At 42.5% G+C, this 12,003-nt stretch overlaps 2 pseudogenes; one reads left to right on the top strand and one right to left on the bottom strand.

Annotated features, from left to right (window-relative positions):
* Positions 1-435: 435 nt before the first annotated feature.
* Positions 436-1,288, bottom strand: LOC147444008 (elongation factor 2 pseudogene; annotated as a pseudogene).
* Positions 1,289-10,583: 9,295 nt separating this feature from the next.
* Positions 10,584-11,780, top strand: LOC147444007 (protein ANTAGONIST OF LIKE HETEROCHROMATIN PROTEIN 1-like; annotated as a pseudogene).
* Positions 11,781-12,003: the final 223 nt, after the last annotated feature.

Raw genomic sequence — 12,003 nt, 5'->3', positions numbered from 1 at the left:
TAAACCATTCACCAATATTTATGAGTTCAACATCTCATGCTAAAGAGCAACAAGTTGGTCCTTTTCACTGAGCCTGGCATGGGCCAAACTAATGGCACCCTAGGTAGAAGCAATAGGTTTTCCTAAAATTCTTAAAAATTGATTAGCTTGGGCAAGATTTCCAAAGGACGCATTCATACAAATGAAGGAACTGCCAATGTAATACTTGTTACCAGATCATTGTGCAATACAAATTTCTAAAGTGTGTTTCATGTGCTTCTTTGAGGCACATTTATACAGCCCTGAAGTGGCATTTGAAGCCTTGGGTGATCCAAGCTATTACTTGAGTCAAGAAGGATCAGAAATGACCCTCCCCGAATTGCAAGGGAAGCATGCATCATTTCAGCCGCAACACTGCTTGTCAATCTAGGGCCATAATTGCAAGGGAATCATGCATCATTTAAGTTGCAACACTGCATGTTGATCTAGAGCCAGCAAATCAACACAACCCAAATCAACACGCTTGAATTCCACAAGATACACAGGTTCCAAAAGCGTTGGTTTTGCTATGAGTTGAGATGCCTACATAACACGTCACACTATAGGGATAACCTAACCACCTCCTCTATGGATGGCATTAGCAAGGAAGACATCACATAACTCAAAAGGTATACCCCTCATGTTGTCCTCAACAAGGGCACCCTCCTACGTGTCCCACTGGAAGGCAAGAACAACACAAAATCCTTGATTCCATTCAAGTACTACACTCCTTTACACATGTCCACAACCAAATTTGGACCAAAGCACCATATTTTCTTACCCAAGTCCTTATCCCACCGAAACTCCCATAAGAGAATCTTACTGCGAGCCTTTGGGTCATCTAGTCTAGGATCAATGCGCCCTTCATCTATTGCCTCACCAAGTCCCTCTCCTATATTTCTTGACTCATTGTACAATCGATTGTTCTTGTTAGGAGACTTACTCATAATTGTATGATTGGATTTTTCAAGTACAGTCTCCTTGAATGACACGACAGGATCTAAAACCACAATTTTAGCACCCCCCATAAAGTATTCCTGGAAGTCCTTCAAAACAAATCTCAAGATGAAGCTCTCTTGCAACTCGAGTGATGATGTGTTTGCATGACTCTTCAATCGTGCAAACCACCATACGATCAAACTTCGCAAGGTGTTTGAAACCTTCAACAGGATTTGGAAGGTCAGAGGAAAATTTACATTGGACGGCAACATGCATGACAGACGAGACATAGAACTTCATGGCCCCTAATGGGATAGGTATCAACTTCTTTCTCATTTGTGAGAGTGGCAAAGAATCAACCCTTGTCAAAAGCTAGAATCAACTCTTGTCTTTCTCCCTTTGTTTTTACTTGGCAACATATATCTTAGTGATGGCAATGTCCTCAATCCCCCCCCTCCCTCTCTCTCTCTTCTCATTCAGCCGAACTTCAGTGCAGATTGAGTTTGATAAACTCTAAAAAAAAGGGGAGGGGGGGGGGGGGGGGGGGGGGGGGGTGTGGAGCCCCCCTATCATCCGCGTGCACGGATGATGGGAGGGCTCCTGCCCCCCCTTTTCTTGCAGACTTTATTTGCACGAGCCCACACGACCCGCCTACAGCGGGTCTTGTTTGCTCTTACCAATGGTTTTGAATCACCAATCCTATACTTTTTCTCAAGTTCACTCATGCGCACACATAGAACCCCCATAATGGTCTCGTCATGAATCTATTTATCTATGCCAACATAGCCCATGTGAACATAAGTCTTATATAATCATTGACACATCTAGTGTATATCTTGACGAAGGAAGCACCAAGCATGACGTTTTCCTTCAATAACCCCTAAATAAAATTAACATCGTGAATTATTTTGCCCATATCAACATCTTGTGTAATTCCACATGTTGTCAATGTGCAAATGTACGTGATTGCATTTGGAGAGATGCCCTCTCTTTGGATCTGCTCAAAACAACCCAAAGCTTTTTAACCCTCATAGCGTTGGACATATCCTGCAATCAATGCACTCCATAAGGCAACATTGTGGGCATGAAGCTTGTCAAGGACTACACGGAACTTGAAATACATACTGACTAACATGCTTTTTTAAGTGCACCACATTTGGCATATATGTCGACCAAGGCAGTGCGAAGAATGATGTTCTCTTTTAACAACCCCTCACTAACAATATTGTTAGGCATTCTTTTGCCCATATCAACATCTTGTGTGATGCCATATGCCTTCAAGGTGCAAGTGTACATGATTGCATTTGGAGAGCTGCCCTCTTTGTGCATCCGCTGAAAACAGCCTAGAGCTTCATGACCCTAACCCTACTGGACATATCATGCAATCAATGCACTCCATGAGCCAACGTTGCAGATAGGAAGCTCGTGAAGGACTGCACCGAACTTGACGTACATATTGAGTAACGTGCTTTATGAAGTGCACCACATTCGGCAAACATGTTGACCAAAGTAGTTCCAAGTAGGGCGTTTTCTTTCAACCACCCCTGACAATATCATCATGAACTCTTTTGTCAATATCGGTACATTGTGTAATGCCACATGCCTTCAAGGTGCAAGTGTACATGATTGCATTTGGAGAGATGCCCTCTCTATGCATCTCTTGACCTTGACCCTTTCCTTCAAAATGCAAGCGTATGTGATTGCATCTAGACAGACACACTCGCTTCGCATCCGCCAAAAATTTCCCTGAGCGTCTTGGCCTTGCCCAAGTTGGGCATATCCCGCAATCAATGCATTCCAGTGTACATGATAGCATTTGGAGAGATGCCCTCTCTCTGCATCCGCTCAAGCAACCCTGTCCTTTTTTACCCTGACCTTGTTGGGACATCTCATTTTGATGCAAAATGAGTTGAATCGAGATGCTACTTACTTTGTTCCAGTCCAGTGAACAATGGATTCTTCTTCTCATTGCTCATGATTGCACCAAAGACCGTTCACAATATTTGAAAGCCGATTGTTGTTCGTGGGGAAGGGTTGGAATAAGTTCCCATACACATACTCTGGGACATAACCATTATCATCCTCAACATACATGAGGATGTAGCTGCACCACTTTGAGACATGGTATCCAAAAGTCAAGTCATTGTGGAACCCAATAGAGATATGGTGGTCACCACCAACAACAAAGCGGCCGGAGTTGGGCTTCAAAGTTTGTAGGTTGCCTATGATGATGATCTGCTCGACTCTTGCCTCCAAGAGGGTCTCTTCACGGGCTAGCCTGCCACGCCCACGCACGTACCAAGGAAGCTTTGTGTTGATACCAGTGGGTTAAGTTCATTCAAGCCTATGATGCCATTCATCCCATTCTGCAATGTGAAGGGTGCTCGGGGTCCATGGAATCAAGAAACCCCAAAGGATCCATATCTCTCTCTCTCTCTCTCTCTCTCTCTCTCTCTCTCTCTCTCTCTCTCTCTCTCTCTCTCTCTCTCTCTCTCTCTCTCTCTCTCTCTCTCTCTCTCTCTCTCTCTCTCTCTCTCTCTGTCTCTCTCTCTCGCCACCTCTGTGCGGAGACACCACACCATGCATGTTGCGTTGATTGGCTCGTGAGAATGGGTGTTGGGGTGGGGCAACCAATTAAACGACAATGTTAGCTCAATATTGGGAGGAAGCAAGGCATGAGAGTAAAGCTCGGTAGACTTGGTAGATGTTTGTTCCTGGTTTTCTTGTGTCGAGCTTGACAATTTGCACTATTTGTTACTGCTACTAACACTCTCTGTTTTGTACCCACCAACTCATACTTGCACACGTCAACATTGAGGTAGAAAATATACCTTGCTCTTGTGTTCTAGCCTTGCCCCAACACTTTGGAGCCCATCTTGAGGCAATTTTCTTCAAAACGCACTGCCAAGCCACTCGACCCAACACTCTCATCCTACCACACCTACTGTAAGGTGTAGTTTCAACACAATCTTGAGACAAAACGTATAAATAATTCAAAATTTTTTATGGTTATGGAAGATGTTTGTTGTGAGCAATGTCAACCACCTGGAGTTGTTCTCTCTCTCTCTCTCTCTCTCTCTCTCTCTCTCTCTCTCTCTCTCTCTCTCTCTCTCTCTGTGTGTGTGTCTCGGCTTAAGCAAACCTTTTAGGTCTCCTTGACATTAAGAGTTTGTACTCCCTTAGCCTCCTCCTCTCTCTTGCTTGTAGATGGAAACCCATTTCTTGCTCAACCTTGCACCTGGATTTGGATAACTAAATACAACTATATATTGGCCAGACCACTCCCTCTTCTAGGTTGCAAAGAATCATGAATCCTTGTCTTGATTGCAGTTGTATCTTGTGCCAAGTGCAGTGTTCCAAAAAAGTATACCTCAACTTAGCGTTGAGCCGGTTGAAAAATCAAAATAGCCAATTGAAGGGAGGGGGAGAAGGAGACAATCCACTTGAAAATTTAATGAAAATAGTGTTAAATTACAAAAAATGCCGACTATTTTGGAAAATTTCCTCTTTGAATCTATCTCAAAGGGAATTTTGTATGCTTGTGAAGTTGATTGTTCCCAAACATTGGCCACTCTCTCTCTGCTTAAACAAACCTTTTAGGTCTCCTTGAAATTAAGAGTTTGTCCTCCCTTAGCCTCCTCCTCTCTCTTGCTTGTAGATGGAAACCCATTTCTTGCTCAATCTTGCACCTGGATTTGGATAACTCAATACAACTATATATTGGCCAGACCACTCCCCTTATCGGTTGCAAACAATCATGAATCCTCGTCTTGATTGCAGATGTATCTTGTGCCAAGTGAAATGTTCCAAAAAAGTATACCTCAACTTAGTGTTGAGCGGGTTGAGAAATCAAAATAGCCAATTGAAGGGAGGGGGAGAAGGAGAAAATCCGTTTGAAAATTTTAAGAAAATAGTGCTAAATGAAAGAAAATGCCGACTATTTTGGAAAATTTCCTCTTTGAATTTATCTCAAAGGGAATTTTGTATGCTTGTGAAGTTTATTGTTCCCAAACATTGGGCACTCTCTCTCTGTGTGCTTAAAAAACCCTTTTAGGTCTACTTGACATTAAGAGTTTGTACTCCCTTAGCCTCCTCCTCTCTCTTGCTTGTAGATGGAAACCCATTTCTTGCTCAACCTTGCACCTGGATTTGGATAACTAAATACAACTATATCTTGGCCAGACCACTCCCTCTTCTACGTTGCAAACAATCATGAATCCTCGTCTTGATTGCAGTTGTATCTTGTGCCAAGTGCACTATTCCGAAAAAGTATACCTCAACATACCGTTGAGCCGGTTGATAAATCAAAATAGCCAATTGAAGGGAGGGGGAGAAGGAGAAAATCCGCTTGCAAATTTTAAGAAAATAGTGTTAAATTACAAAAAATGATGACTATTTTGGAAAATTTCCTCTTTGAATCTATCTCAAAGGGAATTTTGTATGCTTGTGAAGTTCATTGTTCCCAGACATTGGCCACTCTCTCTCTGCTTAAACAAACCTTTTAGGTCTCCTTAACATTAAGAGTTTATATATACTCCCTTAGCCTCCTCCTCTCTCTTGCTTGTAGATGGAAACCCATTTCTTGCTCAACCTTGCACCTAGATTTGGATAACTAAATACAACTATATATTGGCCAGACCACTCCCTCTTGTAGGTTGCAAACAATCATGAATCCTCGTCTTGATTACAGTTGTATCTTGTGCCAAGTGCAGTGTTCTGAAAAAGTATCCTCAACGTAGCGTTGAGCCGATTGAAAAATCAAAATAGCCAATTGAAGGGAGGGAGAGAAGGAGAAAATCTGCTTGAAAATTTTAAGAAAATAGTGTTAAATTACAAAAAATGCTGACTATTTTGGAAAATTTCCTCTTTGAATTTATCTCAAAGGGAATTTTGTATGCTTGTGAAGTTCATTGTTCCCAAACATTGGCCACGTGTACGAGAGAGAGAGAGAGAGGGGGGGGGTGTGGGGTGAGAGAGAGAGAGAGAGAGAGAGAGGAGAGAGAGAGAGAGAGAGCATGCGCCGTTCACGTAGGCGACCGTTCACTATTGAACGGGTGACGACCGAATGCGAGCTTGCGCACATGCAGATGATCGGTCGTAGCGTTCAGAGCTCATTATCAGCATTGCAGAAGCGGGAACGAATCCGGATGGTCCATGCCAAGGCATGGCAGCTTTTGTAGGTCTGCTGCTCTCTGAACTACCTTCCCGCCATGCGAACATCACGAACCTTTGCTGAACGTGCTGAAGGGGGAGGCTCCATTACAGTGAGACCGTTGGTGATCCGGTACCTTGAAGACAGGGGCGTGGCGGGGCCAGCTGACATGGCAGCTGCTTTTTCGCCGAACGGAGAGGTGACCGGCGCATGTGTGCACCATAAGAGAGAGAGAGAGAGAGAGAGAGAGAGAGAGAGAGAGAGAGAGAGAGAGAGAGAGAGAGAGGGAGAAAGACATCAAAATGATTGGAAAATATGCCACATCTTGCATAGGTGCAGGCCATGTTGAAGCCTTTTTTCTAGTCAAAATTTCACTCAAAACCTAGCCTCTCGCTCCCATCAAGCACGCCCTTACATCCCCTGCATCCGTACTCCTTGCATGTGCTCTACCTGCACACTTGCTTAGATTGCACGTTCGTTTTGTTGATCAACCTGCTACCAACCACCACTACTCCTGTCAGCCTTAGAACCCTAACCTTACCACATTCGACCCTTTTTCTTATTACTCCCAGAATGTCCTCTACCTCCTGTGGTGCGCACATGATGCGCCCACCCCAACCGTTTGGTGAGTTTTAAATATGCTGGACCACCTTTTTTTGGAGGCACGCTAAACGCTTGGCCAACGTTGTCAACACAACGAGTCCCCCCCCCCCCCCCCCCCCCCCCCCCCCCCCCCCTTTCGACGCGTTCGCAACGGCCACCAAGTTTTTGCGTTTCCTGCGTTTCCTGCGTTTCCTGCTTGCAAGGTAAGCGCTCTTGTTCAGTTATACTGTATGGTGTTCTCAAACACACACACACACACACACCGTTTCCTGTGTTTATGGTGTAAGTTGACATTGAAGTTTCCCTACATTTCTACTCTTAAGGTAAGCATTGTTGTCTCAATTATGGTGTAAGTTCACAATAGTCTATGGTGTTCTCACACAATTATGGTGTAAGTTGACATTGAAGTTTCCTTGCGTTTCTGCTCTTAAGGTCACAATAGTCTATGGTGTTCTCACACACACACCGTTTCCTGCGTTTATGGTGTAAGTTGAAATACACTATGGTGTTCACACACACACACACACACATACACACCGTTTCCTGCGTTTCTTGCAAGGTAAGCGCTTTTGTATCAGTTATGGTGTAAGTCGACAATACTCTATGGTGTTCTCTCTCTCTCTCTCTCTCTCACACACACACACACAGTTACATAGAAGTAGAGATGTGCACCACATATTCTCAGCTTCTTAATCAAAAAACAAGCGAAGAAAAAGAAGAGCGAGAATCATGCATCATTGCAGAAGGAGCAAGAAGAAGGAATTTCATTCTTTTTCTTTACACACACACACACACACACACATATGAACACATGCATTACAGTCAGAAGCTGCATTGTTTTGTTTACACACATAGATTTATGTTTTTCATTCAAAAGTTCACGTTTGTCAAAATGCATATGCATGACAATGCATTTATGTGGTTTGCCAATGAATGTTTTCGTGTGTACACGCATGGGACGTATGGGAGTACTGTCGATTATGTCTGAAATTTTATGCATGTTTATCAATATTCGCAGTATTTCTTTACCACCTCTAGTCACGGCTGGCATGCGAAGAGCTAGGCGAGGGGAGGCTGGTGTGTCTGCTAGGCCCTCTTGGGCAATGCACTTACAGTCGGCGCCATTGGGAGATGAATGTGAGGAGTATGTTCCTCTTTCCCAAGACGCCACGCCTTTTGAGAAGGTTTCTTACGTCGGTTTGATGGAGGAGGCTATAGTTACGCCTCCTTCAACTAGGAAAAAACGATCCAAGGTAGATATATCTCAGGTAACTTCAATCCTGAGCATGCAAGAAACCGAATCGACACACTTAACACTAGAATGGTAACAGGACACTTTTATGTCCTTGGACACTTTTGTGTCCTGTTAAGTGACCATTTTTCTTGAACTATTTGAAGAGTATGAAAATGAATTTCTAGGTGCTATATATCCTCAAAGTTGCCTTATTAGCTGAAAAAAACTTAGCATTTTTTTTGGAGTATCAATCTCACCATTAACCTTACTCTTGAACAACATTTTTGAACCTAAACTCTGTGAAAAAACGGGTCCTGTTTTTGGCTTTTTTTTTCAGTTTTTGGCAACTGTACCACTCTAAACTTCATGTTTGTGAGGTTTAGATGGCTAGAGGTTAGGCCTTCATAGTTCTCAACATGTTTTGATGCTTGTAGGGAGAGCTAAGTGTTAAAATTGAAAGTTATGACCAATTTACAAGAATTGCATGATCCTGTTTTTTGGCCAAAATTAGCACTTTTATGATTTTTTTGGTGGCTTTCTTGATATCCAAATTCAATTTTGATTGTGTAAGTGTAATGTATAACATAAAGCTAATCTTCCTTGAGTTTTGGGGGACCTAATATGCTATATAGCATAGTATATGATGATGGTTGAGTTTCTTGATTGCTGAAGAATACGATACATTTTAGAGTAGCAAGTATAACTTTCTCAATATTGCTAGTTTCTTAGGCCAATTGTGTGTATTTTGTAGCTAGTAACCATATCTAATCATAGAATACAAACTTGGCTAGATATTGAGTAGATTCTATGGGTTTCTAGAGGTCATAATGCTAAACCTAGTTTTTTCATGTTTGCTGTATTTAACACTTTATCATTGCCCCCAAAGTTCCAATTGTAAGAGATCCATTATCCTTTTGACATGCTCCATGGCTCCTTTCGAATCCAAAGGCCCAAAGGGAACTAAGAAAACATGTATATAGTATCTGTATTGAGCGTGACTATAGAAACTTTGATGATAGGTCCGCAGAATGGAAAAAATGCAACTTTTTTGTACCTTTTTTTTTTCCCAAAAAAAAAAAAGTGAGGTAAAAGCAACCATATGTTTTGGTCACCAACCCACTGAAGTTAACGGGGCATTTTATCTCATGTCCTACAAAAATCCCCACTCTTATTTATATGCAATCAACCGTAAGAAATTGCTGTTTTGGGCAAAATGCATTGGTCCATCAAATTTGGAGGCTTGTAGTGACCAAGGGATGAGAAAATTTACAAGTTTCTCATTTTTTCCATATGTAGTAGTTATTGAACTATTAGCTCATGAAAGGATTTTTCAAAATGAGTGGATCTACTATGGTTTTGGAATTTTTTCCCAAAACCCTGAAAGGACACTTTTATGTCCTGTTAGGTTACCATTCTAGTGTTAAGAAGCTCCACAAGAAAGAGCTTTCAAAACAAAATTCTACTGGCAGTATTCCCAGCACCTATACATTTTTTGACCAGTGCGACGCTTTGTGGGGAAAGAGTCCAAAGTGCTCAGGCATAGCCGGTGCCCTTGACAGCAAGAGCCACAGGCCTGTATCCTCTACAACATATACACCCATAGACCTGGATGGTGTGGAGAACGATGGTACCTCGGGCCAAAATCCACAACCTGATAGTGGGGATTTGGATGGCGTATTTGGCAAGAAAGTCAAGTAACCGAATAAATCTAGCTTGGGCACAGTGGCCAAGACAATGGGAGATGGGATGAAACAGATGTGTGAGGCCTATGAGCGTGCAGAAGACAAGAAGACAAAAACCTTGCGAGAGCTTGAGACTGCTAGGATGCTACATGAGGAGAGACTCGCAAAGATCAGAGAGGAGGAAGAGACGAAGCATCACCAAATCTTCTTGGAGATCGCCAAGCTTATCTCTAAGAAGCCAGAGAAATAAGTTTATTTGAACTTCACCGTAGTAAAATCTCCATTTGTTTTGACTACCACATTTTGTTGCAGAGTAATTAATATACATACATGTTTGTTTTTGTGCAAGTGAGTTCAGGGTAGCGCATTCCATTGTGTCGTATTGTGTGAGGCCTTACTGGTATTCAGGTATGTCTTAACTCAACTTGGTAGTTTGGATATTTATTTGCTTTGCGTTATTTTGTGGTTCCAAATTAGTATGTTCATTTTAAATCATAGGATGGAAGAGTGGGTGCATGTCTTTGGGATGATGACATTATTGAGTGACAATACACTAGGCCTTGCTGGTACATCACATGGTCAAGGCTTGGAGGATTTGGAAGATAAAAACTTCTTCATACTTATGTTTACTTATGCATGGTTGTGTTGTGGGATGGCGGGTGTGCTTGAGTCAGTGGCATGGTGTTTTGCACCAAGAGTATGGTGGTGTTTTCCTCGTCAACAAACGTTCTTTTGCAGTGTGCACAGTGTGCTTTGATCTACGGTTCGCCTTGCAAATCAAGATCCCTATTGTTTTGCATATCACATGTCTCGCAGATCCTTTCTTATGCTACTAAACATGATTCGTCCACTACTACCCACAAGTGGAGTCAGGTTTGTCAGAGAGCCTATTTCTCCAGAGGCTACGCTTTCTTGCGTACTCTGGCGGCTTGTGCATGGACACTCCTCACGAAGCATGACGAATCTGTTTGGCATGGGTGAAAGCACCATTCGCAAATATGTGGTGATCATTTGTCTCATTTTGAGTAGTACTAAGTTCTTCCACAGGGTTGGCATTAGAGTGCCACATGGAGACCGTCTTGAGCAGATAATGGTAGGATTTGAGGCTATCTCTGGTTTGCCACATATTGCTGTGGCACTTGATGGGACTCACATCTGTCTACAAAGAAAACCAGCACGAGAGTTTTATCCAGGACAATACATCAACAGGCATGGTTTTCCGAGCATCCTCCTACAGGGTATTGTCGACTCCAATAAGCTTTTTTGGAGTGCAGTTTGCAGGGCTGCAGGAGGGATTCATGATTCTTCTCACTCCAAAGAATGCGACTCGTATGGTCAGTGCAAGCGACGAGAAGCACTGGATAGGCCACTATTGCACATTCAAGGAGAGATAGTACGACCTTATTTGATTGCAGACTCAGCCTACAAAGCGAGAACATTCTTGGTAAAGACATAGCGAATGAAGGCAGGGCGCTTTTTTTGTGAAAAGAGAGATTTTGATAGGAAAATCTCAAAGGGAAGAGTGAAAGTGGAAAATGCCTTTGGTCTCTTAAAGAATAGGTGGCGTGTTTTGCGAGATCTCAATGTCGATCTTGCTTTCGCGCCCACTGTGATAGGAGCCTGTTGTTTCGTACACAACTTTGTTCAACTCCAAGGCGAGACCGAGCCTCATGATTAGCAAGATCCGCATCCCAACTCCCAAGAGCCACTTCCTAATGATGACAGTAATCCTGCTCATCGCGAGATGGCCTTGCGGATAAGGGCAGCCTTATTTCTCCATACCAGCTTGAGGGTTCAGAATGCAGCAGTTCCAGGTGTAGCAGGTTGTGGATTTAGTAATTGTTCTTATTTTTTGAAGTGATCATGTATTTTGTTTCAATTAAAGTTTTAATTATGTATCCATAAAGCTTATTATTAATTTCATGAAGTTGTGTTTTATAGGGCTTGATGATGATCGGAGTCTGAGGATTGAGTCATGTTCTACATGGTTGTAGTTTTTGTCATGTGGCTTGCTTTATGGCTGCAAAGAGCAGCACCTCTATTTATGTATTGCTACAGGGTCTTTGTTATGGTTATCTAGCATTTTCATTTATGGCTGCCAATGAGCAACAATACCGCGTGCTTCTGTATCAGAGGCAATGAACCATTTTGATGTACTCAGAACAGCTTATTTTAGTAGTGTCAGTCTCTTGTTTATGTGGTTGTCGGACATTGAAATTTTGTTTGGTCATGTGTTTTTCCATGCATTCGGTGCAATGTTATTAGGCGTTTTTTGTTGGAAAATGAAATCTTTATGATGTTGGCAATGTGTGGTTTGTTGGTTCGCATGATTGTCCAACAACGAACAGAGATGAACGGACGTACGCTTGTGCACA

This window comes from Adiantum capillus-veneris, chromosome 13, assembly GCF_014529385.1.
Source record: "Adiantum capillus-veneris isolate H3 chromosome 13, ASM1452938v2, whole genome shotgun sequence".
In the NCBI taxonomy this organism is placed as follows: domain Eukaryota; kingdom Viridiplantae; phylum Streptophyta; class Polypodiopsida; order Polypodiales; family Pteridaceae; genus Adiantum; species Adiantum capillus-veneris.
Note: the sequence above shows the minus strand (reverse complement) of the source record. Positions and strands in the feature narration are given on the sequence as shown.